At 40.9% G+C, this 27,266-nt stretch overlaps 1 pseudogene; it reads right to left on the reverse strand.

The window, feature by feature from the left end:
• Nucleotides 1-473: 473 nt before the first annotated feature.
• On the reverse strand, nt 474-27,227 carry LOC119515325 (annotated as a pseudogene).
• Nucleotides 27,228-27,266: the final 39 nt, after the last annotated feature.

A 27,266-nucleotide genomic window follows, 5' to 3' on the forward strand; every position in this document is an offset into this window, starting at 1 on the left:
CTTCATTTTCTCTAGTAAATGTCTTAAAATTGAATTAAAAGTAAAGCACATTTATCGTGGATTCTTTCTTACCAAAATACCCCCATCTAAAATGGTCTGGATTTGGGCAACACCTTTTTCAGTACTCATTAAAGTTTAATTTACCCTTGAAACATACAATGACATTCTTATAAGAAGCCGTCTTCTTACTATTGCACAGTGCTCAATTTGAAAACCAATCCAGGTAAATGAATTTAGAAAAAGCAGCAATTCATCTAAATCCAAGTAGCAAATGTTGCAAAGCAGTTTCAATCTGAACAATGAAATGAACAAATTTATGAAGCTCTATGCTTAATGTCTGTTTTAACTTTGTGCTGATGGCAGCCATTTTAGGCAGAGGTAGCCAAGCCCCATAAACATGGGAAAGCAAAAAGCAGAAAAACATTGCAAAAACTTAGCAGTTCTTTGACTTCTTTTAATGATTATAGATCAGCTTAAATTACGAGCCGTGTATTCTTGCCATTTAAAACACAAAGGAACATACTGTTGTCTTGGGCAAATATTCCGGAATTATCTTCTTTTAGCTTTCTTTCTCTCATCTTCTTTCTAAGGTAAACAAAAAAATATGAGACATTTTCATATACCACAAAAGTAATACAGCAGGCTGCAGTCATTCTAATGAAATTGGGGGCAATTCCTTTGTAAAATGCACCGATGCCTTCTTTCCTCCAAGTCTTTGTGGTTACATCCAATACACCCTTGTCAAAAATATGTTGATCCTGAAGATGATCTCTCACAACTTGATACGGGAATGTTGCTGCTACAGCTAATATTTTGCATAATGCTGCAATAGATATATATTCTACTGTGCTCAGCTGGGCTTCTGGTAATCTACTGGTAGGCTGGCTGTACTTCAATTTCAGTAATTCATATGCCATAAACTGAAGGGCACCAGGTGAGGTTCCAAACAGCCCGGGAACAAATCCCTTACATAATCCATGCACACCTTCATACTTACATGTTTTCAAAAGTCTATCAAACCTTCCTTTATCCTGTCATTGTAGAGAGTTAACATCTCCATCATGTTGTAACGTAAGGTGAATTTTCGTGACCCATAACCGGCTTGTAATGTAGCAGCTGAGATGAGGTACTCGTTGCCTCTGACCATCCAGCTCTTCTTCTGTCTTACGTGATTTGCTGGCATTATAACAGAGAAGGTAAAGTCCCCAGGATAAACCTGCACCCTACACATTTGGGGTTACTGCTTGGTAAAGTCCTCAAAGTCCATCAAGTTTCCAAATAGTAGTTAAGCAACGTGAAATTCCCTTATATTTCCATCCCAGTTCTAATCCATCCCTCACGGGGAAGCGGATCTTCCTGAGGCGGAGTGGATGCGGCCAGGAATTGTGGACTTCATCTGGGAGCCTGACGCCCTGCTAACAGTGAGACTCCTATAGCAGAAAGGAGGGGAGACAGGGGCAGCGTCCAGCAGAGCCACTTGTGTGTGCAGGGTACCTGACGTGAAGGGCGTGAGTCACGCCAGGCAACTGGGAAGAAAGGCCAAGCCAAGTGCTGAGGCCCTCTAACATTTAGAGGTTTCATAGAGGAGCATAATAAATAGAAAGAGAAGCCTAAAAGAACAAGGAAAACCATGAGCTATCTGTGCCCTGAAAGCCAAGGGCCGCAGTGTTTCAGCAGGAAGGTCACTTACGTCCGGTGTCACCTACGTGAAGTGAGATGATATTGTCTACAAAATTATCCAAGGTGGGCGGAGGATCAAGGAAACAAGATTAGCACATTTGGATAGTTGTTGAATCTGGATGATGGGGATTCATTACATTATTGTGTCTACTTTTGAATCTGTTTGGACATTTCCATATTAAAACATAAATCAAAACAAAACAATCTATTTGCTGTATCACATGGAAATCATTTGTGACTTTAACAAGAGCAGTTTAAAATCAAAAGCCAGCTTGGAGAGGAATAGGAAACTTGTGGGAGTCAAGGAAATGGAGCTCGTGCAGGCAGGTTGGATGGGTGCATTCACAAATGGCCGCAACAGGATTTCTCTCCTCCCTACCCTGGCCTCTCTCCATCAAGGGTCAATTCCCATACCCAGGAATCAAGGCCACCGTGGGTCACTCATACCTACAGAACACGGTCGAAGAGATGCTGCCTGACTTCTGAAGCTGGGTCAAAAAAGATAACAAGGAGACGGCTTCCCTGGTGCTCTCTCTCGGGAGGCTCATCCTTGGACTCCACCTACCGTGCCGTGGGTAACTCCAAAGCATGGAGAGAACACCTGGAGAGGCCCAGGCAGAGGGAACTGAGGCCCCAGCTGATGACCCTCGGCAGCCACCGTCCATCCAGGTGTGCAGCCTGCAGGTGACTCCAGCCCCAGACATTGTGGGTCAGAGACAAGCGCGCCCGTCTGCCTTCCTCATCCACGGAAACCAACAGCGTAACAAATGTCATCATGTGTGGGGGTAATCGGGGATGCAGCTGTAGTAACGGGAACAGTCGAGGACTCTCAAGGAGTCTATTTGTGAAGGAGACAAGAAAAAAGGGCTGCTGGCCAGAGGATGTGAGGTCAAGCAAAGTTGATTTTTTTGTTTTGTTTTGTTTTGTTTTGTTTTGCTTCTTGAGATGGAAGCACTTTGAGTATATTTATATGTGGAGGGGGGAGCCATCTGAGGGGAAGGGGTTGAATGTACAGGAGAGAGTGTGGAGAGGGTCCTCACAGGGTCAGCCCAGACGTAAGGAGGGGTCCCTTCTGTCATAACAGGCAGGAAGACGAGGCTGTGGGAAGGCGGCCAGATGTTTAGTGGTGGTAAACTGACGGGGTCCTTGGAGATCCTGTTTTCTCTCCGCAGGAGGAGGTAAGGTGGGAAGTGGTGGAGAGGATTGAGGAAGGAATAGAAGGGATGAAACATCTTTGCAGAGAGTGGGAGAATGAGTGGACCTGAGGAAAGAAGCAGGATTTGATGGTGGATGGTGTGGTTGGTGCACGTGGCCAGGGATTTGTTAGAAGTCAGGTTACTTTGCGTGGGCCTTTCTCCACAGGCCTCAGCTGCCCAGGGGTTGGCACGATGTGTAGTTAGATTCTGCAAACACATGACAAAAGGATAAAGTGGCATTCATAAGAGAGTGATCGACATGAGGGACCATGAAAGTTAAGCTGGAGAAGAAGGGAAACTTTGGGGGGACTGATGTATATTGTTTCACTCAGCTTTTCTACTTCTAAGGATTTGTCCAAAAAAGGGGCATTATGCTACTGCACAGGGCCATATTTGCAAGAATTTTCATCACAGAATCATATAGAATATTGAAAGACTAGAAGCAAAGGAATAATCCATTAATAGAGTATCAGTTTAAAAAAAAAAAAGGATGGTAATTCCATGCAACAGAATACCACGCAGCCTTCTGACTGATTTGGGGGGATGTCGACATGCCAGAATGATGGGGATTGTGGGGCTGGGCAGCCCTCTTCTCTGACACAGGGGGAAAGTCTGTCAGCAAAGGGAGAGCACGAGGCCAAGACAGAGAAAGATAAGAGACAGAAGATGTCGGTAGACTCCCAATGACCTTTGATCCCTGGGTCAAGTTATGTGTGAAATCGAGCTCCTGGGTTTCTAGTTAGTGTGACAATTAACCCTCTCTTTTCACTAATCTAGTTTGAATTAGTTTTCTAAAGATTGCAATTCAAAGAATCCCGCCTGAAATAGCAGTTGGTATCAGGAGAGGGGTGTTGAAAGTAGCAGAATCTTAAAGTGTGGAACGACTGAAGTGAGATAAAGTAGATGGCAATTTTGTTATGCTGCAGGTAAATAGCTGCTTCTTAAATAAAAGGTGGCCAGTTGCATGGAGAGAATAACATTTGACTCCTGAAGCAGGATCTTTAAGAAAATTGGTAGGAAATGTCAGAATATTGGAGGGCTGGCTGCTTCGTGTAGTTTCTTTCCCACCTTTTCATTGAGGGAATCCTCTTCCTCCATTTATGGCGGGTTTAATGACCCTGTCAACCACCATGTCTTAAGGCCATAAAGAGGTGGGCTTATTAGACTACTTCTCCTGGGAATTTTTCTTTATCTCAAGAAGACAAGGACTCTAAAAAAATCACCATACCATCACCACACCTAAAAATATTAATAACACTTCCTTAATATCATCAAATAGCTGGTCAAAATTTTTCAATTTTGAATCACCTCATAATTTTTTTATCATAAAAAAAATGATCCAAATAAGATTCCTTGACATGACTTTCAAGCCTTTTTGATGTTGTAGCTCTCCCTTCAAGCTCTCTTTTTTTCCTCCCTTGTACCAGTTTATTTCTGACAGTCTGTATTTTGCTGATTGAATTCCTGAGATGGAGTTTAACATGTTCCTCTGTCCCTTGCATTTCTTGTAAATTGGTAATTGGACATAGAGGGTTGATAAGATTCAGGTTTGATTTCCTTGGCACGACTACTTCATAGCGATGCTGTGAAATTTCATCAGGAGGAACATGATATCTTGCTTTCTTTTTGTGGTCAGCGGTTACTGATGCTCAGTGTCTATATCCATTAATTCAAAAATGGTCAGCTTCTAATTTTAATATTTCTTCTCCATTTATTATTTGGAATACTTTTTAAAACGAAACTTCCTCTCATCTACCATTTAGTTACCTGTTAGTACAGGTGGCAAAGGAAAAGCAGATAAATGCTTGCTTCTCCCTCTTTATTTACAAGTTTTCAAAATATGTCGATCCCTTAGCACCCTTCAACTGTGACAAATTGGTTTGTTAGTATCATTATTACCATTATTAATTCCAATCTACTTAGTATCATATTAACCTATTTGATTCGCTTCAATCCATTGCAGTTTTATTAATATTAATATTTAAAGAGTCTAATCTTGGGTCATTTCTTTCCTGGGTATTTGAGCATGAAATGAGGTCATACAGGGCAAGAACAGTTGAACTTGAGACATCTCAGTGGTCCCTGCTCCTGAGACCACCAGAACTCCCCAGCCTCTGTTCTCTCGATGGCCTCGCTACCCAACTCTTCCTTTTGAGTGGAATCCTACCCAGTATCCTTCTATCTTCCCAAGAATTCTTCCTCATCTTTGGTTTTCTGTTGAAGGTGACTAGATTTAGTTTCTGTTGCTAATAGTCAGACTAATAATTGATAGACATTAACATTAGAGAATAAAATTCACCCAGGGAAATGTGGAATATTTGAAAATGGCAGTCAAGAAAGAATAGGGGAAAAGAGAGTGGATGCCCAGTCATACTTGGGATTGGGAAACCAGAACATAGCATGCAGTGGTTAAAACTAAGTTTCATCATCTGGGGTCACCTGGGACCAACTAGAGAGACGCTCTGACTGACCAGAGCACTGCTCCAATTTACCAGGGATTGTAAACATCCTTCTGAGATACAATTCACATACCATACAATGCACTCTTTTAAAGTGTACAATTCAGTGATTTTTCATATATTCACAAAGATGTGCAACCATGACCACTGTCTAGCTCCAGAACATTTTCATCACCCCCAAAAGAAACCCTGTTCCCAAATAGCAATGTCTTATTTCCCTCACTACCCCCCAACCAACCTCGGCAACCGTTAATCTACTTTCTGTCTCTAGGGTATGGGTTGGCCTATTCTGGGCAATGCATATAAGTGGAATCATATATTATGTGGTCTTCTGTGACCAGCTGCTTTCATTTTCAGCCTAAATTTTTTAGGGTCCATCCATGTTGTACCATGCATCAGTACTTCATTCCTTTCTCTGGCTGAATAATATTCCATTAGAAGAATATACCCCATTTTGTTTACCTGCTCATCAGTTGATGGGCATTTGAATTGTTCATGTTGGCTATCAGGATGAATTCTGCCATTAACATTTGTGTACAAGATTCTGTGTGAACAGAGCTCTTCAATTCTCTTGGGTATATTCTTAGGAGTAGAATTGCTGGGTCATATGGCAACTGTGGGTGAAGCTTTTTGAGGAACTGCCAAACTTTCCACAGTGGCTGCACCATTTTACATTCCCATCAGCAATATGTGAGGGCTCCAATTCCTTTCCATCCTTGCCAACACTTGCTATTGTCCATCTTCTTGATTATTCCCATTTTAGGGAGTGTGAATTAGTAATTCATTGTGGTTATGATTTGCATTTCCCTAATGACTGATGATGCTGAGCATCTATTCATGTACTTGTTCGCCATCTGTATATCTTCTTTGGAGAAATGTCTATTAAAATCCTTTGACCATCTTTAAAGTGAATTATTTGTCTTTTTTTGTTGTTGAGTTGCAAGAGTTCTTTAGGTATTCTGGATACTAGACACTTATCAGATATAGCATTTGTAAATATTTTGTCCCATTCTGTGTTTGTCTTTTTTGTTGTTCTTGTTGTTGTTGATTGATAATATCATTTGAAGCACAGATGTTTTTAGTTTTACAATTTATCTATTATTTCCCCTTTGGTTGCTTGTGCTTTAAGTGTCATTCCTAAGAAACCATTGCCTAATCCAAGGTTGTGAAGATTTAATCATTAATTTAATGTTTTAGCTCTTTCATTTAGGCCTTTAATACATTTTTAGTCAATATTTGTATATGGTGTGAGGTAGGGGTCTGACTTCATCCTTTTGCATGTGTATATCCAGTTGTCCTAGCATGATTTGTTGAAGATGCTCTTCTTTTCCCCTTTGAATTATCTTGATACCCTTGTCGAGAATCAATTGACCATAGATGTATGGGTTTGCTTCTGGATTCCTAATTCCAGTCCATTGATCTATATGTCTATCACTATGCCAGTACAACACAGTATTGATTAGTGTAGTTTTCTACTCTAAATTTTGTAGTAAAATTTTGAAATTGGGAAGTGTGAGTCCTTAAATTTGTTTTTCTTTTTCAAGATTGTTTTGGCTATTCAGGGTCCCCTTGCATTTCCATATGAATTTTACAATCACCTTGTCAATTTTTGTAAAAAAAAAAAAAGGTAGTTAGAATTTTGATAGGGATTGCATTGAATCTGTATGTCAATTTAGGTAGTATTGCCATCTTATCAACCCATGTATATAGTATATCCATTTATTTAGATCATCTTTAATTTCTTTTAGTGATAGATTTTAGCTTTCAGTGTGCAGGTCTTTCACTTATTTGGTTAAATTTATTGCTAAGTATTTCATTCTTTTTGATGCTATTATAAATGGAATTGTTTTCTTAATTTCATTTTTAGTCTCTTCATTGCTAATGGATAGAAACACATTTGATTTGGTATCTTGATCTTGTATCCTGCGAAACTGCTGAACTTTTTTGTAGCTCTAAAAGGTTTTTTTATGCATGGATTTCTTAGGATTTTCTATGTGCAAAATTATGTTACCCACAAACAGTGATAGTTTTACCTCTTCCTTTTCAATCTGGATACTTTTTACTGTTTGTTTTTTTTTTTTTCCCCTGGTCTAATTGCCCTGGGTGGAACTTCCACTTCAATGTTGAACAGAAGTGGCTAGAACAAGCATCCTTATAGCATTCCTAGACATCAGGGGGAGGTTTTCAGTCTTTTGCCCTTAAGTATGATGTTACCTGCAGGTTTTCCATAGATGCTCTTTTTCAAGATGAGGAAGTTCCCTTCTAATCCTAGTTTTTGAGTGTTTTTGTCATCTGAGGGTGGCGGATTTTTCCAAATGCTTTTTCTTCATCTGTTGAGATCATCATGTGTTCTTTACTCCTTTTTTCTATTAATGTGGTATATTACATTGATTGACTTTTGCATGTTGAACAATCCTTGTATTCTTGGGATAAATGCCACTACATAATGGTGTGATGTCTTTGTGTGGTTTGGTATCAAGGTAATGCAGGCCTCATAGAACAAGTGGAAAATGTTCCCTCCTTTTCTGCTTTTAGAAGAGTTTGAGAAGGATTGATGTTAATTCAAGGTAACCACTGATGAACAAGACAATGAATTAATGAAGGCTTTAAACATCCTACATTTTCATAAACTTTGTAAATTTGTCGAACCAAGCCTTTTGCTACTCTACAAAGAGAGCCATGAGTTATAATATATTTTATTTTATTTTATTATTATTATTTTTTTAATCTTCATTTTATTGAGGTATATTCACATACCACACAGTCATACAAAACAAATCGTACGTTCGATTGTTCATAGTACCATTACATAGTTGTACATTCATCACCTAAATCAATCCCTGACACCTTCATTAGCACACACACAAAAATAACAAGAATAATAATTAAAGTGAAAAAGAGCAATTGAAGTAAAAAAGAACACTGGGTACCTTTGTCTGTTTGTTTGTTTGTTTCCTTCCCCTATTTTTCTACTCATACATCCATAAACTAGACAAAGGGGAGTGTGGTCCTTATGGCTTTCCCAATCCCGTCGTCACCCCTCATAAGCTACATTTTTATACAATTGTCTTCGAGATTCATGGGTTCTGGGTTGTAGTTTGATAGTTTCAGGTATCCACCACCAGCTACCCCAATTCTTTAGAACCTAAAAAGGGTTGTCTAAATTGTGCGTAAGAGTGCCCACCAGAGTGACCTCTCGGCTCCTTTTGGAATCTCTCTGCCACTGAAGCTTATTTCATTTCCTTTCACATCCCCCTTTTGGTCAAGAAGATGTTCTCCGTCCCACGATGCCAGGTCTACATTTCTCCCCGGGAGTCATATTCCACGTTGCCAGGGAGATTCACTCCCCTGGGTGTCTGATCCCATGTAGGGGGGAGGGCAGTGATTTCACCTTTCAAGTTGGCTTAGCTAGAGAGAGAGGGCCACATCTGAGCAACAAAAGAGGCATTCGGGAGGAGGCTCTTAGGCACAATTATAGGGAGGCCTAGCCTCTCCTTTACAGCAACCGTCTTCCCAAGGGTAAAACCTATGGTAGAGGGCTCAACCCATCAAACCACCAGTCCCCTATGTCTGTGATCATGTTAGCAACCTTCGAGGTGGGGTAGGCCAATACACCTGCATTCTCCACAGGCTCCTGAGGAGGCAGTACATATTTTTTTCCTTGGTTTTTTTTTTTTTTTTAACTTTTTTCTTTTTTAAATCAACTGTATGAAAACAAACACACACACACACACACACACACACACACACACACACACAATAAAAGAATATTTCAAAGAGACCATAACAAGGGAGTAAGAAAAAGACAACTAACCTAAGATAACTGCTTTACTTCCAACCTGTCCCTACTTTACCCCAAGAAAGTTACCTAATATAGCAACATTTCTGTGAACTTGTTCCTACTATATCCATCAGAAATTAACAGACCATAGTCATTCCTGGGCATCCCCAGAACGTTAAATAGCTTATCTGTTCTTCTCGGATTATTGTTCCCCCTTCCTTAATTGTTCTCTATTGCTAGTTCCCCTACATTCTACATTATAAACCATTTGTTTTACATTTTTCAAAGCTCACATTAGTGGTAGCATATAATATTTCTCTTTTTGTGCCTGGCTTATTTCGCTCAGCATTATGTCTTCAAGGTTCATCCATGTTGTCATATGTTTCACGAGATCGTTCCTTCTTACTGCCGTGTAGTATTCCATCGTATGTATATACCACATTTTATTTATCCACTCATCTGTTGAAGGACATTTGGGTTGTTTCCATCTCTTGGCAATTGTGAATAATGCTGCTATGAACATTGGTGTGCAGATATCTGTTCGTGTCACTGCTTTCCGATCTTCTGGGTATATACCGAGAAGTGCAATCGCTGGATCAAATGGTAACTCTATATCTAGTTTTCTAAGGAACTGCCAGACTGACTTCCAGAGTGGCTGAACCATTACACAGTCCCACCAACAATGAATAAGAGTTCCAATTTCTCCACATCCTCTCCAGCATTTGTAGTTTCCTGTTTGTTTAATGGCAGCCACTCTAATCAGTGTTAGATGGTATCACATTGTGGTCTTAATTTGCATCTCTCTAATAGCTAGTGAAGCTGAACGTTTTTTCATGTGTTTCTTGGCCATTTGTATTTCCTCTTCAGAGAACTGTCTTTTCATATCTTTTGCCCATTTTATAATTGGGCTGTCTGTACTACTGTCATTGAGTTGTAGGATTTCTTTATATATGCAAGATACCAGTCTTTTGTCAGATACATGGTTTCCAAAAATTTTTTACCATTGAGTTGGCTGCCTCTTTACCTTTTTGACAAATTCCTTTGAGGTGCAGAAACTTCTAAGCTTGAGGAGTTCCCATTTATCTATTTTTTCTTTTGTTGCTTCTGTTTTGGGTGTGAAGTCTAGGAAGTGGCCACCTAATACAAGGTTTTGAAGATGTTTTCCTACATTATCTTCTAGGAGTTTTGTGGTACTTTCTTTTATATTGAGATCTTTCATCCATTTTGAGTTAATTTTTGTATAGGGTGTGAGGTAGGGGTCCTCTTTCATTCTTTTGGATATGGATATCCAACTCTCCCAGCCCCATTTGTTGAAAAGACCATTATGACTCAGTTCAGTGACTTTGGGGGCCTTATCAAAGATCAGTCGGCCATAGATCTGGGGGTCTATCTCCGAATTCTCAATTCGATTCCATTGATCTATATGTCTATCTTTTTGCCAGTACCATGCTGTTTTGACAACTGTGGCTTTATAATAAGCTTCAAAGTCAGGGAGTGTAAGTCCTCCTACTTCGTTTTTCTTTTTTAGAGTGTCTTTAGCAATTCGAGGCGTCTTCCCTTTCCAAATAAATTTGATAACTAGCTTTTCCAAGTCTGCAAAGTAGGTTGTTGGAATTTTGACTGGGATTGCATTGAATCTGTAGATGAGTTTGGATGGAATTGACATCTTAATGACATTTAGCCTTCCTATCCATGAACATGGAATATTCTTCCATCTTTTAAGGTCCCCTTCTATTTCTTTTAGTAGAGTTATGCAGTTTTCTTTGTATAGGTCTTTTACATCCTTGGTTAAGTTTATTCCTAGGTACTTGATTTTTTTAGTTGCTATTGAAAACGGTACCTTTTTCTTGAGTATCTCTTCAGTTTGTTCATTTCTAGCATGTAGAAACATTACTGACTTATGTGCATTAATCTTGTATCCCGCTACTTTTCTAAGTTTGTTTTTTAGCTCTAGTAGCTGTATCGTCGATTTCTCAGGGTTTTCTAGATATAAGATCATATCATCTGCAAACAATGACAGTTTTACTTCTTCTTTTCCAATTTGGATGCCTTTTATTTCTTTGTCTTGCCGGATTGCCCTGGCTAGCACTTCCAGCACAATATTGAATAACAGTAGTGACAGCGGGCATCCTTGTCTTGTTTCTGATCTTAGAGGGAAGGCTTTCAGTCTCTCACCATTGAGTACTATGCTGGCTGTGGGTTTTTCATATATGCTCTTTATCATATTGAGGAAGTTTCCTTCAATTCCTACCTTTTGAAGTGTTTTTATCAAAAAGGGATGTTGGACATGACCACAGACATAGGGGACTGGTGGTTTGATGGGTTGAGCCCTCTACCATAAGTTTTACCCTTGGGAAGACGGTTGCTGCAAAGGAGAGGCTAGGCCTCCCTATGGTTGTGCCTAAGAGCCTCCTCCCGAATGCCTCTTTGTTGCTCAGATGTGGCCCTCTCTCTCTGGCTAAGCCAACTTGAAAGGTGAAATCACTGCCCTCCCCCCTACGTGGAATCAGACACCCAGGGGAGTGAATCTCCCTGGCAACGTGGAATATGACTCCCGGGGAGGAATGTAGACCTGGCATCGTGGGACGGAGAACATCTTCTTGACCAAAAGGGGGATGTGAAAGGAAATGAAATAAGCTTCAGTGGCAGAGAGATTCCAAAAGGAGCCAAGAGGTCACTCTGGTGGGCACTCTTACGCACACTTTAGACAACCCTTTTTAGGTTCTAAAGAATTGGGGTAGCTGGTGGTGGATACCTGAAACTATCAAACTACAACCCAGAACCCATGAATCTCGAAGACAGTTGTATAAAAATGTAGCTTATGAGGGGTGACAATGGGATTGGGAAAGCCATAAGGACCACACTCCACTTTGTCTAGTTTATGGATGTATGAGTAGAAAAATAGGGGAAGGAAACAAACAGACAAAGGTACCCAGTGTTCTTTTTTACTTCAATTGTTCTTTTTCACTCTAATTATTATTCTGCTATTTTTGTGTGTGTGCTAATGAAGGTGTCAAGGATTGATTTAGGTGATGAATGTACAACTATGTAATGGTACTGTAAACAATCGAAAGTACGATTTGTTTTGTATGACTGCGTGGTATGTGAATATATCTCAATAAAATGAAGATAAAAAAAAGAAAAAAAAAGAAAAAAAAAAAAAGAAATGCAAAAGAAGCTCAGAATAGAAGACAGTATTTTGCTCTGGATCCTCATAGGTTTGCATTGATCATTCTCAACTAAATCAAAGCAAAATATTTTGGTGTCCTGGATCTATCACGCAATCTCAATTTTTATTCCTCATTCATTAAATGCTTTTCAATAAACTGTAAAAAAGAGAAAAAAAAAAGAAAAAAAAAAGGGATGTTGGATTTTTTCAAATGCTTTTTCAGCATCTATTGAGATGATGATTTGATTTTTCCCTTTTGAATTTTTAATGTGTTGTAATACATTGATTGATTTTCTTATGTTGAACCATCCTTGCATGCCTGGAATGAACCCCACTTGGTCATGGTGTATGATTTTTTTTAATGTGTCTTTGGATTCGATTTGCAAGTATTTTGTTGAGGATTTTTGCATCTATATTCATTAGGGAGATTGGCTGGTAGTTTTCCTTTTTTGTAGCATCTTTGCCTGGTTTTGGTATTAGATTGATGTTAGCTTCATAAAATGAGTTAGGTAGTGTTTCATTTTCTTCAATGTTTTGAAAGGGTTTGAGTAAGATTGGTGTCAGTTCTTTCTGGAAAGTTTGGTAGAATTCCCCTGTGAAGCCATCGGGCCCTGGGCATTTATTTGTGGGAAGATTTTTGATGACTGATTGGATCTCTTTGCTTGTGATGGGTTGATTGAGGTCTTCTATTTCTTCTCTGGTCAGTCTAGGTTGTTCATATGTTTCCAGGAGATTGTCCATTTCCTCTACATTATCCAGTTTGTTGCCATACAGTTGTTCATAGTATCCTCTTATAATTTTTTTAATTTCTTCAGGGTCTGCAGTAATGTCACCTTTTTCATTCATTATTTTGTTTATATGGGTCTTCTCTCTTTTTGATTTTGTCAGTCTAGCTAGGGGCTTGTCAATCTTGCTGATCTTCACAAAGAACCAACTTTTGGTGATATTTATCCTCTCTATTTTTTTTTTTTGTTCTCTATGTCATTTATTTCTGCTTTAATCCTTGTTATTTCTTTTCTTCTACTTGGTTTAGGATTGGTTTGCTGTTCATTTTCTAGCTTCTTCAGTTGATCCATTAGTTCTTTGATTTTGGCTCTTTCTTCCTTTTTAATATATGCATTTAGTGCTGTAAATTTTCCCCTCAGCACTGCTTTTGCTGCATGCCATAGGTTTTGGTATGTTGTGTTCTCATTTTCATTCGTCTCTATATATTTAGCAATTTCTCTTGCTATTTCTTCTTTAACCCACTGATTGTTTAGGAGTGTGTTGTTTAACCTCCAGGTATTTGTGAATTTTCTAAGTCTCTGATGTTTATTGACTTCTAATTGTATTCCATTGTGGTCAGAGAATGTGCTTTGAATAATTTCAATCTTTTTAAATTTATTGAGGCTTGTATTATGTCCCAGCATATGATCTATTCTGGAGAAAGTTCCGTGAGCACTTGAAAAGTGTATGTATCCTGGTGATTTGGGATGTAATGTCCTGTAGATGTCTGTTAAATCTAATTCATTTATCAGATTGTTTAGGTTTTCAATTTCCTTATTGGTCTTCTGTCTGGTTGATCTATCTATAGGAGAGAGTGATGTGTTGAAGTCTCCCACAATTATTGTGGAAACATCCATTGCTTCCTTTAGTTTTGCCAGTGTTTCTCTCATGTATTTTGTGGCACCTTGATTGGGTGCATAGACATTTATGATTGTTATTTCTTCTTGTTGAATTGCCCCTTTTATTAGTATGTAGTGGCCTTCTTTGTCTCTCAAAACATCCCTGCATTTGAAGTCTATTTTATCTGAGATTAATATTGCTACACCTGCTTTCTTTTGGCTGTAGCTTGCATGAAATATTTTTTTCCATCTTTCACTTTCAGTTTCTTTGTGTCCCTGTGTCTAAGACGAGTCTCTTGTATGCAACATATTGAAGGTTCATTTTTTTTTATCCATTCGGCGAATCTATATCTTTTAATTGGGGAGTTTAATCCATTTACATTCAACATTATAACCGTGAAGGCATTTCTTGAATCAGCCATCTTATCCTTTGGTTTATGTTTGTCATATATATTTTTCCCCTCTCTCTATTAATATCCTTTATTGTACCCATACTGAATCTCCTTAGTACTGAAGCTTTCTCCAATTCTCTCTGTCCTTTCTCTGTTTCTCTGTCTGTAGGGCTCCCTTTAGTATCTCCAGTAGGGCAGGTCTCTTGTTAGCAAATTCTCTCAGCATTTGTTTGTCTGTGAAAAATTTACGCACTCCCTCAAATTTGAAGGAGAGCTTTTCTGGATAAAGTATTCTTGTTTGGAAATTTTTCTCACTCAGAATTTTAAATATATTGTGCCACTGCCTTCTCGCCTCCATGGTGGCTGCTGAGTAGTCACTACTTAGTCTTATGCTGTTTCCTTTGTATGTGGTGGATTGCTTTTCTCTTGCTGCTTTCAGAACTTGCTCCTTCTCTTCCGTGTTTGACAGTGTGATCAGAATATGTCTCGGAGTGGGTTTATTTGGATTTATTCTATGTGGAGTTCGCTGAGCATTTATGATTTGTGTATTTATGTTGTTTAGAAGATTTGGGAAGTTTTCCCCAACAATTTCTTTGAATATTCTTCCTAGAGCTTTACCCTTTTCTTCCCCTTCTGGAACACCAATGAGTCTTATATTTGGACGTTTCATATTATCTATCATATCCCTGAGGTCCGTTTCGATTTTTTCAATTTTTTTCCCCATTCTTTCTTTTATGCTTTCATTTTCCATTCTGTCATCTTCCAGGTCACTGATTCATTGTTCAACTTCCTCTAGTCTTGTACTATGAGTGTCCAGAATCTTTTTAATTTGGTCAACAGTTTCTTTAATTTCCATAAGATCGTCTATTTTTTTATTTAGTCTTGCAATGTCTTCTTTATGCTCTTCTAGGGTCTTCTTGATATCCTTTGTATCCCGTACTATGGTCTGATTGTTCATCTTTAGTTCTTTGAGTAGCTGTTCTAGGTGCTGTGTCTCTTCTGATCTTTTGATTTGGGTGCTTGGGCTTGGATTATCCATATCGTCTGGTTTTTCATATGCTTTATAATTTTCTGTTGTTTTTGGCCTCTTGGCATTTGCTGAACTTGATAGGGTTCTTTTAGGATTTGTAGACCAATTGATGTCCTTATCTCTAATTTATCAGATCTACAGCTTCGTGGAGTACACTTTCTCTAACTAACCAGCAGGCGGCGTCCACAAGCCACCTGTTCTCCGCAAGCCTGTTCTCCCCTGCTTAGCCTTTGTGGTGAGTGGGGGAGTGAGTCTTGTGGGGTCCAATTGGTGTACCAAGCTTGCGTGTGTAATTGGTGTTGCCCGCCCTGTGTATGGGGTGTGTTTTTGGGCAGTCAGGGAGGGGGAGGGGTGGCTCTAACAATCAAATCTCCCTGGTGATCCTGGAGTTTTAAAGCTGCTGCAATAGTCTAATCCTTCAGTTCAGTCCTGCCACAGTTTGTCTCTGCCACTGACCCACAAGTCCTTGGTATTGGCATATGGCTCCTGAGACTTGCAAGTGGGTCCTTCTTCCAGGCTGTGCACCCCCTGGTCCTCTGTTGAGGGATGACTGTGCTATGTCACAGGTGAGTGCCATCTACCCAGGGCGGTTCTGGGCTGCTGGGCTGTGTAGGGAGGCTCCCAGTCTGCTGAAATGATGGCTGAATGGGGCTTTGTTAATTCACACTGCTCCACCTTCCCAACTCTGGGACAATCAGCTGAGGTTGCAGGGAAGGCTAATGTCCACTCCCAGTTTTGTGGTGTGTGCCTGTTATTTGAAGCACTTCCATCACACTGGGTTGTCTGGGGCAGCTCTGGGCTATGGGGCTGGCGATGGGCAGGAGTGTTTCCTGTCCACCAGGATGATGGCTGTGAGCGGACACCCCCCCTTTTCTTGGGAAGTTGTCGTGTTTAGTGAATTTTCTCAGCCACTGGATTATTGCCTTTTGTCTCAGAGCTCTCTTAGTTCTGCTCTTGTCTTGACCTGCCCAAATTGCAAGTCTTTGAAGCTTTCTGTATTGGGCTTCTTAGAGTAATTGATTTAGAAAAAGAAAAAAGGATAAAAAAAAAAAAGGGCCCTCCTCAGAGATCTAATGGGTTATTGAAATGCTAAGAGACAAAGCAATTATGGCCATTAAGGAAAGGTCCACAGGGCAGAGAGATCAGCTTTTCTTCGGTATTTGCATATAAGCCTCAGGGCCTGAGCTCTTCCCTTCCCCTTTCTATGTTCACCAGAACTCCAAAAATCCTCCACTTTTATTTTGGAGTTTTTCGTGCTGCTTTTTTCTATGCCTGTCTCCTCTCTGCTGGGCTGGCTGCTCTCAGATTCTCTGGTGTCTGGTCTCAGTCTATCTATGGTTGGAGTTTGGATCAGTAGAATGAGTTTCTGATAAGGGCTGCCACTGCAGTTCTCCCTTCTCCTTCCCGGAGCTGACAGCCCCTCTTCCCATGGGACTGAGTCTGACAGGGAGGGGTGCGGGTCCCCTGGCCGCAAAAACTTACAGATTTCGCTGATCTCAGCAGTTCCACGTTTTCATGAGTGTTGTATGAAGTATGCCCAAAGTCAGAGTGCTCTGTGATGTCCAGTCCACGCAGTTCCTGGCTTTCTACCTACTTTCCTGGAGGAGTAACTAAAACATACAGTTCACCAGTCCACCATCTTGCCCTGCCTCTCAATATATTTTAGTAGATTCCGCTTCAGGTTGTGTTGATTTTTCTCAAATTCTTTGAATATATTCTCACCTATAGTTGTTCCATGCAGACTTTTCACAGAAGCTCATTCTTCGGTCACTTCAAACTTGTACTCACTCTTCCAATAAAAAACAACTGAGCAGTAACATCTGCCTTGTTTTTAATTGACTATTGAAGTTGCTCCCAATGTCCTAAACTCTTCAGGCAAGTATCCTCAGTGCAGGCCTAATATTCTCAAACAAGTTTATTTTTCCTGGACACAGTTCTTCAGCTGTTGCAATCAAACATGATTTAATTAACTTACCATTTGTAAACAGCTTTCTCGCTTGGCTAACAAATGAGCCACTTGAAAACTTACTTTAGTTGCAGGGTTTGTTTTTTTTTTTCCATTTTTAAATTTTGATTTTGTAAAAACATTCCCTCCTGATGAGATAGCCTGTTTAGAATTTCCTAATTTCTCTGACTGTTTCTTTCCTGTGAGTGGGAATATTGTGATGAGTGCTTATTCCTGTAATGTTGATTATGGTCATATTCTTTTAGTGCAGCTCTGGTGTCATTGTACAACAAGCACAATGCTTTACCATGTAATTTGATAACAAAGTAATCCACACTCCATTGTGTCTTACAAGAATGATATTCGAAGTCCACTTTTCTTTTCTTGTTTAGTCATAAGGTAATAAAGCAAAAGCCACAGTATAGTGACGTGTGGCACTCAGAATGCTGTCGAATTGTAACTGTCGCTGCAATTTGTGGTGTCCAAGCAGCAGTGTACAGCAACGAGAGCCCCACATACTGCCTCTGCCACAGGTACTCACCTGTACAACCTCAGCCTGCAAGACCCATAGACGATAGGTCAGCAAAGAGCATGGCTGTGTTCTCGTAAAACATTAGTTATGGACATTGAAGAATTTCACATAATTTCTGTGTGTCAGGAAGTATTCTTTTCATTTTTTTCAATCATTTACAAATGTAAAAACTACTCTTGGCTCATGGGCCGTAGAAAATCAGGTGACAGCCAGATTTGGTTCACGGGCTGTAGTATGCCCACTCCAGCTATAAATCAGTAAATGTAATTTTCATTTTAAATTCAAATTAATTTAACTATTTGTATAGATAATACTTGGCCATGGTCTAAAGTGTAATACATTAGCGAAGGATAGATGCTGTAAAACCTCTCTCCCACCCCAGCCACCAGCTATCCAGTTCCCCTCCCTAGAGGCAGAGAATCCAGTTGCCAGCTTCTCATCTAATCTTCCAGAGCTAGTCTGTATACATGTAAGCAACCACATACAGATCTTTTCTTCTTTCCTCTTCATGTTTACGTAAGATGTAACATACTCCTGATGAGTCTGGCTTCTGGCAAAAAAACTAGTGTGATTTTCCGGGCCCAATCGTGGGCAATTACGAAGGCTTAACCCATCAGCCCCATGGGGAGAGCTGCCTCCCCACGTCAGGCTCGGTGCACGGCCCGTGCAGGAGCTGCAGACAAGGATGTGGCCCCTGGCTGGCTATGCTCTTATGCACAGCTGCACTCCTAGCCCTCGTGCCTCCTTTTATGGGGTGTGGGGAGGGGGCTCAAACCAAGGCCTTCCTCAGAGAACTCTGCCGAGACCTCCTCACCGGGGACAGGAGGGAGAGAGCTTGACCACATGTTTCTCTACCCTGACTCGGATTTCAGTACTTTCCTCCTCCTCCCCCGGCCTGGGTCCACTGAACTACGGGAGATTTTTGTTTGGGGTTCTCTTGGCAGTGAGACAGCCCCATGTCCACAGTGATCCATCTGATTCTTGCGCAGTGGTGCTGTTCCATGGGGGGAAAATGGAAAAGGGAGGCTGGAGCTTTCTCTCTGGGTTAGCCTCTTGCTTATATCATCAGAGAAAGTGATTAACGACTTAACTGTTATTTCAATTTTGACTTGATTGTCTTAATCAGCTACTTTAGATGCTTCTCTCTCAGTTCAGCTAAGCCCTTGACAACTCTGCCTCACATCCTCTAAGACCAGTATAATCAAAGAGATGGACATCAACAAGAGTTGGCAAGGATGTAGAGAAATTGGAACCCTCATGTATTGCTGCTGGGAATGGAAACTTTGGAAAACAGTTTGACAGTTCCTCAAAAAGTTAAACACAAAGTTAACAAATGGCTCAGTAATTCTGTACTTAGCTATATACCCAAGAGAATTGAAAGCATATGTTCACACAAAAACTTATATACAAATGTTCATAGTAGTATTCATAACAGCTAAAGAGTGCAAACAACCCAAATGCCTATTGACTGATGAATGGGTAAACCAAATGAGATACATCCATGCAATGGAATATTATTCAGCCGCAGAAAGGAATGAAGTACTGACACATGTTACAACATGGATGAACCCTGAAAATATTGTGCTAAATGAAAGAAGCCATCACAAAAGACCACATAATGTATGAGTCCACTTATATGAATTGCCCAGAGTTGGCAAATCCATGGAGACAGAAAATAGTGATTGCCTAGGGCTGGGGATATGAGGGGAGTGGGGAGGGCCTGTTAATGAAACAGGGTTTCTTTCAGAGTTGATGAAAATGTTCTGGAACCAAATGGTGATAGTGACTGTTCACTGTTGTGACTATACTGGAAACCATTGATTTGTACACTTTAAAGGGGAAAATTGTATAGTTGTGAATTATGTCTCATAAAAGAAGTGGTATCGTACCACCCAGGTCCCTTGCCTTTTTTCCTTAACCGTATTCAGAGGCCAACTGAAAGGGGATGAGAAATGCAGAAACAAGCAAATCGAGTGGCTGCTTCTGTCAGCATCAACTAACTTGGAACTAAAGTCCCAATAGCCCAGATCTATCGCAAAATATCTCGGGGAAGGGAGTAAAATCCCAAAGCCTTTCTGCATCTGTGTTGAAAGTCTCTGTTACAAGGAGCTTAAGACCCCTGAAAACAAACCTATCTGAAACTGTTCCTACAACTGCTGAATTAACACAGTGCAATACACTGTCTGCAGTACTTTTAACTGAAAATTAGGGCAATGGTTGAGAAAGAGAGAAAGCCTGACAAATTGAAACTGGATTGGCAATATCCAAAAACAGTCTGAGAAACCCCCAGCCCCCTCCACTCTGGAATGCTCCTTCCTGTGCCTCTCCTCCCTTCCTCACAAGGAAAAATAACCATTTCTCTGGTGCCTTCCGACTCCAAATTCTGGCTTAGCTGGTAACCCAGTATCCAAATGCAATGTGGCGTAGGAGTGACTTGAAGAAGCAGGGCAGGATAAAGAAGAGTTACTCTTTGAAGGAAGAGCAGGAGCCTGTGTGGCTGCGTATCTTGGGTATGTTTGTGAGAAGGGACTTACAGGCACTCAGGCATGGAAGGAGGACTTCACGTCTCGCTTGGGACAAAGCTCTGAGATGGGGACCTCCTTTCAGAGGTGCAAGCAGCTGCTTGGCAGTTGGCTGGATTGGCTAATGTTCTGAATTCTGCTGTGTGCAAAATGGCGTGGAAAGGCTAGAAAACACTTTGGCGTAAGAGAGAGGAAAGAATTCAAAGACTTCAGGAGGAAGGAATGCCGCACTGCAACTGTCCTAGGCCCACTCATCCAAGCCCGCCTTGCCGTGGGTCCCATTGGACCCTGGAAGACTCTTCATTGCCCTTTGCCTTGAGAAGTAGGTTGGTGAGAAAAATGTCAGTGTTTTAAATGGGCTTTTACTGGCTCTTCTCCCAGGCTGGTGGGGGTGGGCGTGCAACTAAAAAGGCCTCTCCGGTCTCAGTGGGGTTGGGAGGAGCCAGGGTGGCTCAGCCCAGGTGGTCACATTTACCTGCCAAACACAGAGCCGTCCTGGTTTTCAAAATAGATAATAGAGCAGGCATGGTTTCTAGAGTCCACAAAATGGGGTGATGCCCAGGGATCTTTAGTTGTGGTTAATTAATTGCAGGGTTCCAAAGAATTAAAGTGACAGGTAATCCATGTTTTTGTAGGTGACCATAAAATAAAATAAGTATAACAAAATAAAATAAAATAAAATCCAGGTCTAATGAAAATAGATCAGGTTTGAGAAAAATCAAGATACAGGAACGTCAAGGGCTTTGATCTAATTGCCAGAGCTGGATCCCTTTGCTGATCCAGATGCTCCGGTCTAGAACTAAGTAGATGTCAGGGAGCTCTGAGACTTGGGTAGGCACAAGTTAAGCTGCAAGTCTTTCTGATAAACGTCCCCTGGGAGAAAGCACGTACCCAGACCTTTGGTCTGCTGGATGCTGGCCCAGGGTCACGCTAGCTATGGGGACACTGACTGTCACCTGGTCTGCCATCCTGAGTGAGGGCTCTGTGGCCCCAGGGGGGATGGAGCTCTGGTCAAGCCGACTTTGGCAAGCCTGGCCTGTTAAGGTGAAAAAGGCTGGGGTGGGTCTCCAGGTCAGGCCGAGCCCCTCACGGGCTTGCTAAGGCATGAGCAAGTGCTGTTGCAGTCAGGGAGCCAAGAGGCAGAGACTGGAGCGTTCCCTGCCCTCGGAAATAGCCCTCAAAAGCAATATGGAGTCTCTGAGAAAAATACAGACGGTCACCACCATCAAACACACGGAAGGGAGTTTTGGCGATTCCTGCCGCCTCCGCTGAACACATAGTTTGGTCACCACACAGGTTGCCCATGAACTAGCAGCAGTTTGGCCGGGCACTTTCTCTAGTTGTGGTGCCCATTCCGACAGCGTTCTCCTGCCTGGAGAACATTCTATAGAGCTGGGGGGCTGGTGTGCACTTAGTGACTTAGCAAATGCTTGTTTCTCTACCAATAAAAAGAAAATACCAGAGGCTGTTTTCTTTCACCCCTTTACAGTCCTGCTTCAAAGTCCACTCTCAACCTGGGACGTGAATTGGTCCAGACACCTCCCAAACAGGTCACAGGTCAACTGCACTGAAAGCATCATGCTGACAGCCAGGAAGACAGCAAGTAACCACAGCCCAAGGGCTTTTTATTGTTATCATTATTATTATTTTAAATGGCTTTTCTGTAACAGCGTGCCCTGCAGGGGTGGAGGGGTAGGGGTGGGTTCATCTGTCATCTAGCACATGGGTTTCTGAAGCAGGAATAGTAACATTCAGACATGATTGAAAGAAACATCACACCCAGAGAAGCTGCGCTTTGAGGTGTGTGTTGATTGTATGTGGCTTTGCATTGTCTTCCTTTGGAAGAATGAGATTTTTTTAGTTATTCAGGAGATGCTTATGGGGGGGATGATTGAGTTTGGACATATTGGGATTATGAGTGTGTGTGTGTGCATGCACCGCGAAAGCCAGTGGGTAAACTGCAGTGAACATTTATGGGCTTTGCCCGTCCAGTATCCGCAATGCTTTTGGGGAACAGCTACCCCCAACTCCAGTCAGATGATGTTGAACTGGACACTAGAGTGTCCTGCACCCATGACCACACACATGGGCAAATGACCCCAAATGGGCTAATAATAGTTGCCGCTCTAAGTGACAAGACATAGAAAATCCAACGAAAATGACTTTTAGGTGAAGGAACCTAACTGGTATTGATAGAATACTACATACCACAAGAGCAGATTACACATTTATTTTCAAGTACACCTGGACCATTCTCCAAGTTTAGATAGCATATTCTGGAAACAAAATAAACCTCAACAAAATTTAAAGAACTGAAACCATACATAGTATATTCTGTGATGAGAAAGGAATTAAACTAGAAACCTGTAACAAAAAAAGTATGAGGAATATCTTCATATATTTGGAAATTAAACAACACACTTCTGTCTAACCTGTGGGTCAAAGAGAATGTTACAAGGGCAATTAGAAAATATTTTAAATGAAATGAAAATGAAAACACAACTTATTGAAAGTTGTAGGATGAAGAACTTAGAGAAACATTAATAGCAGATAAATACTTATATTAGAAAAGAAGAAAGTTATCAAATAAATGACCTAAGCTACTGCCTTAAGAAACTAGAAAAAGAAGAGTAAATTAAACTCAAAGTAAACAGAAGGAAGGAAATAATAAAGATAAGAGTAGAAATCAGTGAAATTGAAAACAGAAAAATAAGAGAGAAAATCAATCAAACCAAAAACTGATTCTTTGGAAAGATCAATAAAATTTATAAACCCCTGGACTGACTGATTGAGAATAAAAAGAGAGAAGACAAAGATTATATCAGGAATGAAATATCTTATAATGCATATCTTAGACAGAAAAAGGATAATAAGGAAATATGTTAAGCAGCATTATTTCCACAAATTTGACAAATTAGATGGAATGGTGTTCCAGTTTGCTAATGCTACCATCATGCAAAATACCAGAAATGGATTGGCTTTTATAAAGGGGGTTTATCTGGTAACAAAGTTACAGTCTTAAGGCCATAAATGTCCAAGGTAAGGCATCAACAACAGGTATCTTCAAGACAAAGGCCACTGGCATCTGGAAAACCTGTTAGTGGGGAAGGCATGTGGCTGGCATCTGCTTGCTTCCAGGCTGCGTTTCAAAATGGTCTTCTCCAAAGTGTCAGCTTTCAACAGCCATCTTCAAAATGTCTCTGTAAGCTGCAGCTCTTCCAAAATGTCACTCTTAGTTGCTCTCTGCTCCTTCTGTCTGTGAACCCTTTATATGGCCCCAGTGATTTAATTCAGGCCCACCCTGAATCAGTCGGGTAACACCTCCATGGAAATTATCCAATCAAAGGTCTTGCCCACAGTTGATTGAGTCACATCTCCATGGAAACGCTCTATCAATAGGTTCCAACCTAATCAACACTAATATGTCTGCCCTCACAAGATTGCTTTAAGCAATATGGCTTTTTCTGGGGGGACATAATAAATACAAACCACCACAGATGAATAAACTCCTTGAAAGATACAAAATTCCTAAGCTCTCTAAGGAGGAAAGAGATAATCAAATATTCCTATATTTAAAAATTCCAGGCCTACATGGCTTCACTGATGAATTCCAGCAAACATTAAGGAAGAAATAAAACAAATTCTCACAAATTCTTTCAGAAAGTGGAAGAGACGAACACTTGCCAGCTCTTTCTATGAAGCCATTACCCTGTTACCAAAACCAGAAATGAACTTTACAAGAAAAAAACTCTTTCAGATTACTATCCCTCATGAACGTAGATACACAAATACTCAACAAAATGTTCTCAAACTGACTCCAGACATATATCTTAAACATCATGACAGAGGGAGGGTAGTTGATAAAGGAAAATGCAAAGTTGATTCAACATTCAAGAATCAGTTAATATGGTTCAACACACCAGAGAAGAAAATCCATGGTCATTTCAATAGACGGAGAAAAAAAAAATTAGATAAAATTCAACATCGATATGAATAATCATCAATTCATGACTATATACATATATATATAAAAACTCTCCGTAAATGAGGAATAGAAGGGAACTTCCTCAATCTGATAAAGGGCAGCTGCAAAAAACCTACAGCTAATATCATACTGAATGGTGAAAGACTGAAAACTTTCCCCTATAATTAGGAACAATGCAAGGGTGTCTTCTCTCACCACGTTGATTCATTGTTATCCTAGAGGACCCAGCTGCTGAACAAGATAAGAATAAGAAATAAAATATAGATTGAAGAGAAAGAAATAAAATTGTCTTTATTCACAGATGACACGATTGTCTATAGAGAAAATACAAATGATTCTACAAAAAAGCTTCTGGAATGAATAAATGCATTTAGCAAGGTCATAGGATACAAAGTCAATTCAATCAATTGAATTTCTATATACTAGCAGTGAACAATTAGAAAATGAACATTTTTAAGGTACCATTTTAAAAAGCACCAAAAAATTGTGAAATACATGAGTAAAAATCTAACTGTGTGCAAGATCTGCATGTTGAAAACTGATGAAAGAAATCTAATAAGACCTAAATTCATGGACAGAGAATCTGTATTCATTAATTGGAAGACTCAATATTGTTAAGAAGTAAATTCTACAAAAATTGACCTATAAATTCAATGAAATCAAAATCAAAATTCTAGACAGAGTTTTGTAGAAATAGACAAGCTAATTCTAAAATTTATATAAAAAGGCAAGGGAAGTAGAAGTGTCAAAATAATTTTGAGAAAGAGCAAAGTTGGAGGTGTCAAACTACCTGATTCAGGATTTACTATAGAGCTGCAATAACAGTACTGGGTGCTATCAGTTCAAAAATGGGTCCACACATCAATGGAATAGAATAGAGTCCAGAAAAAACCCCACATATATACGGCCAAATTTTTTTTTTTTAATTAGGGAAAAATCATGCAGAAATTACAGAGTTCCCACATACTCGACCCTCTCAAGGTTTTACCTGTCATTAACACTTTGCATTAGTGTGGTATCTTTGTTACAACTGATTAGACAATATTACTATAATTAGACTATTTACTATAGTTTATAGTTTACATTACAGTGTACTGTTTCTGTTGTAAGGGCCTTTTAAAATTTTTATTCTAGTAACATATATACAATCTATCATTTCCCCTTTTAACCTCATTCAAATATACAATTCAGTGGTGTTAATTATATTCATAATGTTGCGCTACCATCACCACCACCCATTACCAAAACTTTCCATCAACCCCAACAGCAACTCTGTACCAATGAAGCAGTAACTCCCCAATACCAATTATTTCTTTTTTCCTAACGGTTGGAGGGACTGGTTCTTCATTTCAAAAAGAAACTTGTCAATTTTCAGTATCAAAACAACTGCATTATTGGTTTCTCTTTCTGCCAATTGGCCCCCAAAAGAGACCACACCCGAGGAGGGTACACAATTTAAGCCAAGAAGCTGCAGGGTGCACCTCTAACAGAACTGCCAGGTCCCTGCAGGGGGAACTGGGTGGGGAGAGGAATTGTAAAAGATCAGCACTCACAGCCAGATGGGGTGACCGGTGCTCCCCAACCCCAAAGAAGCCAAGTTTCAGAATGAAATAAAATTAAAAAAAGTTTTGTGCAGAAGCTGTTCAAGTTTTCCCCAGCACTGGCTGATACGACGCATGGGATGGCACTTTTAGAGACAGCAGCTTCAGACTCGGAAACGGGTGATGCGTTGTTTCATGTGGCTAAACCAGGGGCAAAAATGTAGTTTTCTTTACTTTCCTCTCTTTAAGGAGGCAGGAGAGTAAACCAGTGGGCACACGATCCACCCTGTGAGCTGTTGGGAAGGGACAAAGATTTGGTCTCAGACAGAGGCCTCACCATATTAATTTGGTCACTTCCGATGAGAAACAAATAATAAACATAATAATAAACTTTCCCTGAGATACCTTAAAGCTGAAAACCTTAACAGCCCCCATTTTTTTTTCCTAACTCCTGGCATCACCTTTCTGGTTGGCTGGTGCTTTGCATAGAGCAAGGAGCTTTCTGTCCCCCAGTGGCGATTTTCCTGGGTTCTGTTCGCTCTCAGCCAGGCAGCCCCTACTTCTCTGCCGCTCTCCCTCCTCTATGGAGAGGACAATATGCATCCAGCTGAAAAGTTACCTTCCAAAAGTGAGAAAGGGATTAGCTTGCTGCTTCGGAGCTGCCGAATTGTATGGAATGTTTTACAAATGGTTGCCCCAACAACAACAAAGGGGGGGGGGCGGGTAATGCCAGAATGCATGCATCACCACATGCTTTTAAAGACAGGTGCATTGTGCTCGCATTCCTGTAAATGCCCTTCCCAAAGGGGCTCAGCCCCTAACCCAGCTGCAGTCCCTGGGAGGGGCAGAGAAGGGATGATGAAAAAGACGCGGGCTGGGGCCGGGTGTTCTCGGGCGGAGACAGCAGCTTCCAGCTGAAGATCTGCCTGCAGTTGAAAGGCCAGCTTGCGGCAGGCTGGCCTCAGGCGGGGTGGGGGGCAAGGGCAGGAGCAGGGCCAGGGCGCGCCTGGGGTGCTCCCCTCTCCTTCAGGTCAAGCAGAGTCAGGTCTCACCTCCTCTGGGTGGAAGATGCTTCTCTTTGGTGCGTTTCAGTTTAGCTTCCAAATCCTCAAGTGTCTTTCCCAGCTGGGCCACTGATCTCTCAGCAAGCTCAGCACAGGCCCCTGCCTCCTTGATCAGGAAGATTCTCTCTCTCCTCCTCACCCTTGTCTTCGTCAGCAGCACTCACACTTCAGGTTCTGGGCCATCTGTCTGACATCTCCCAGCCAGGGGACTCGGCCATCAGCTGGTTCCTCAGTGTCCCAGTCCCCGTGCATCATCACCAGCTTCCAAGGCTGCAGCGTGCGGCGCTGCTCTGAGTCGCGTGTCCTGCACTTGCATCTTGTCTTCATCTTGCATAACCTCAGCACCGCTCTCGCCCCCGGCGGCGG

This window comes from Choloepus didactylus, chromosome 19 (assembly GCF_015220235.1).
Source record: "Choloepus didactylus isolate mChoDid1 chromosome 19, mChoDid1.pri, whole genome shotgun sequence".
Classification (NCBI taxonomy): Eukaryota; Metazoa; Chordata; class Mammalia; order Pilosa; family Megalonychidae; genus Choloepus; species Choloepus didactylus.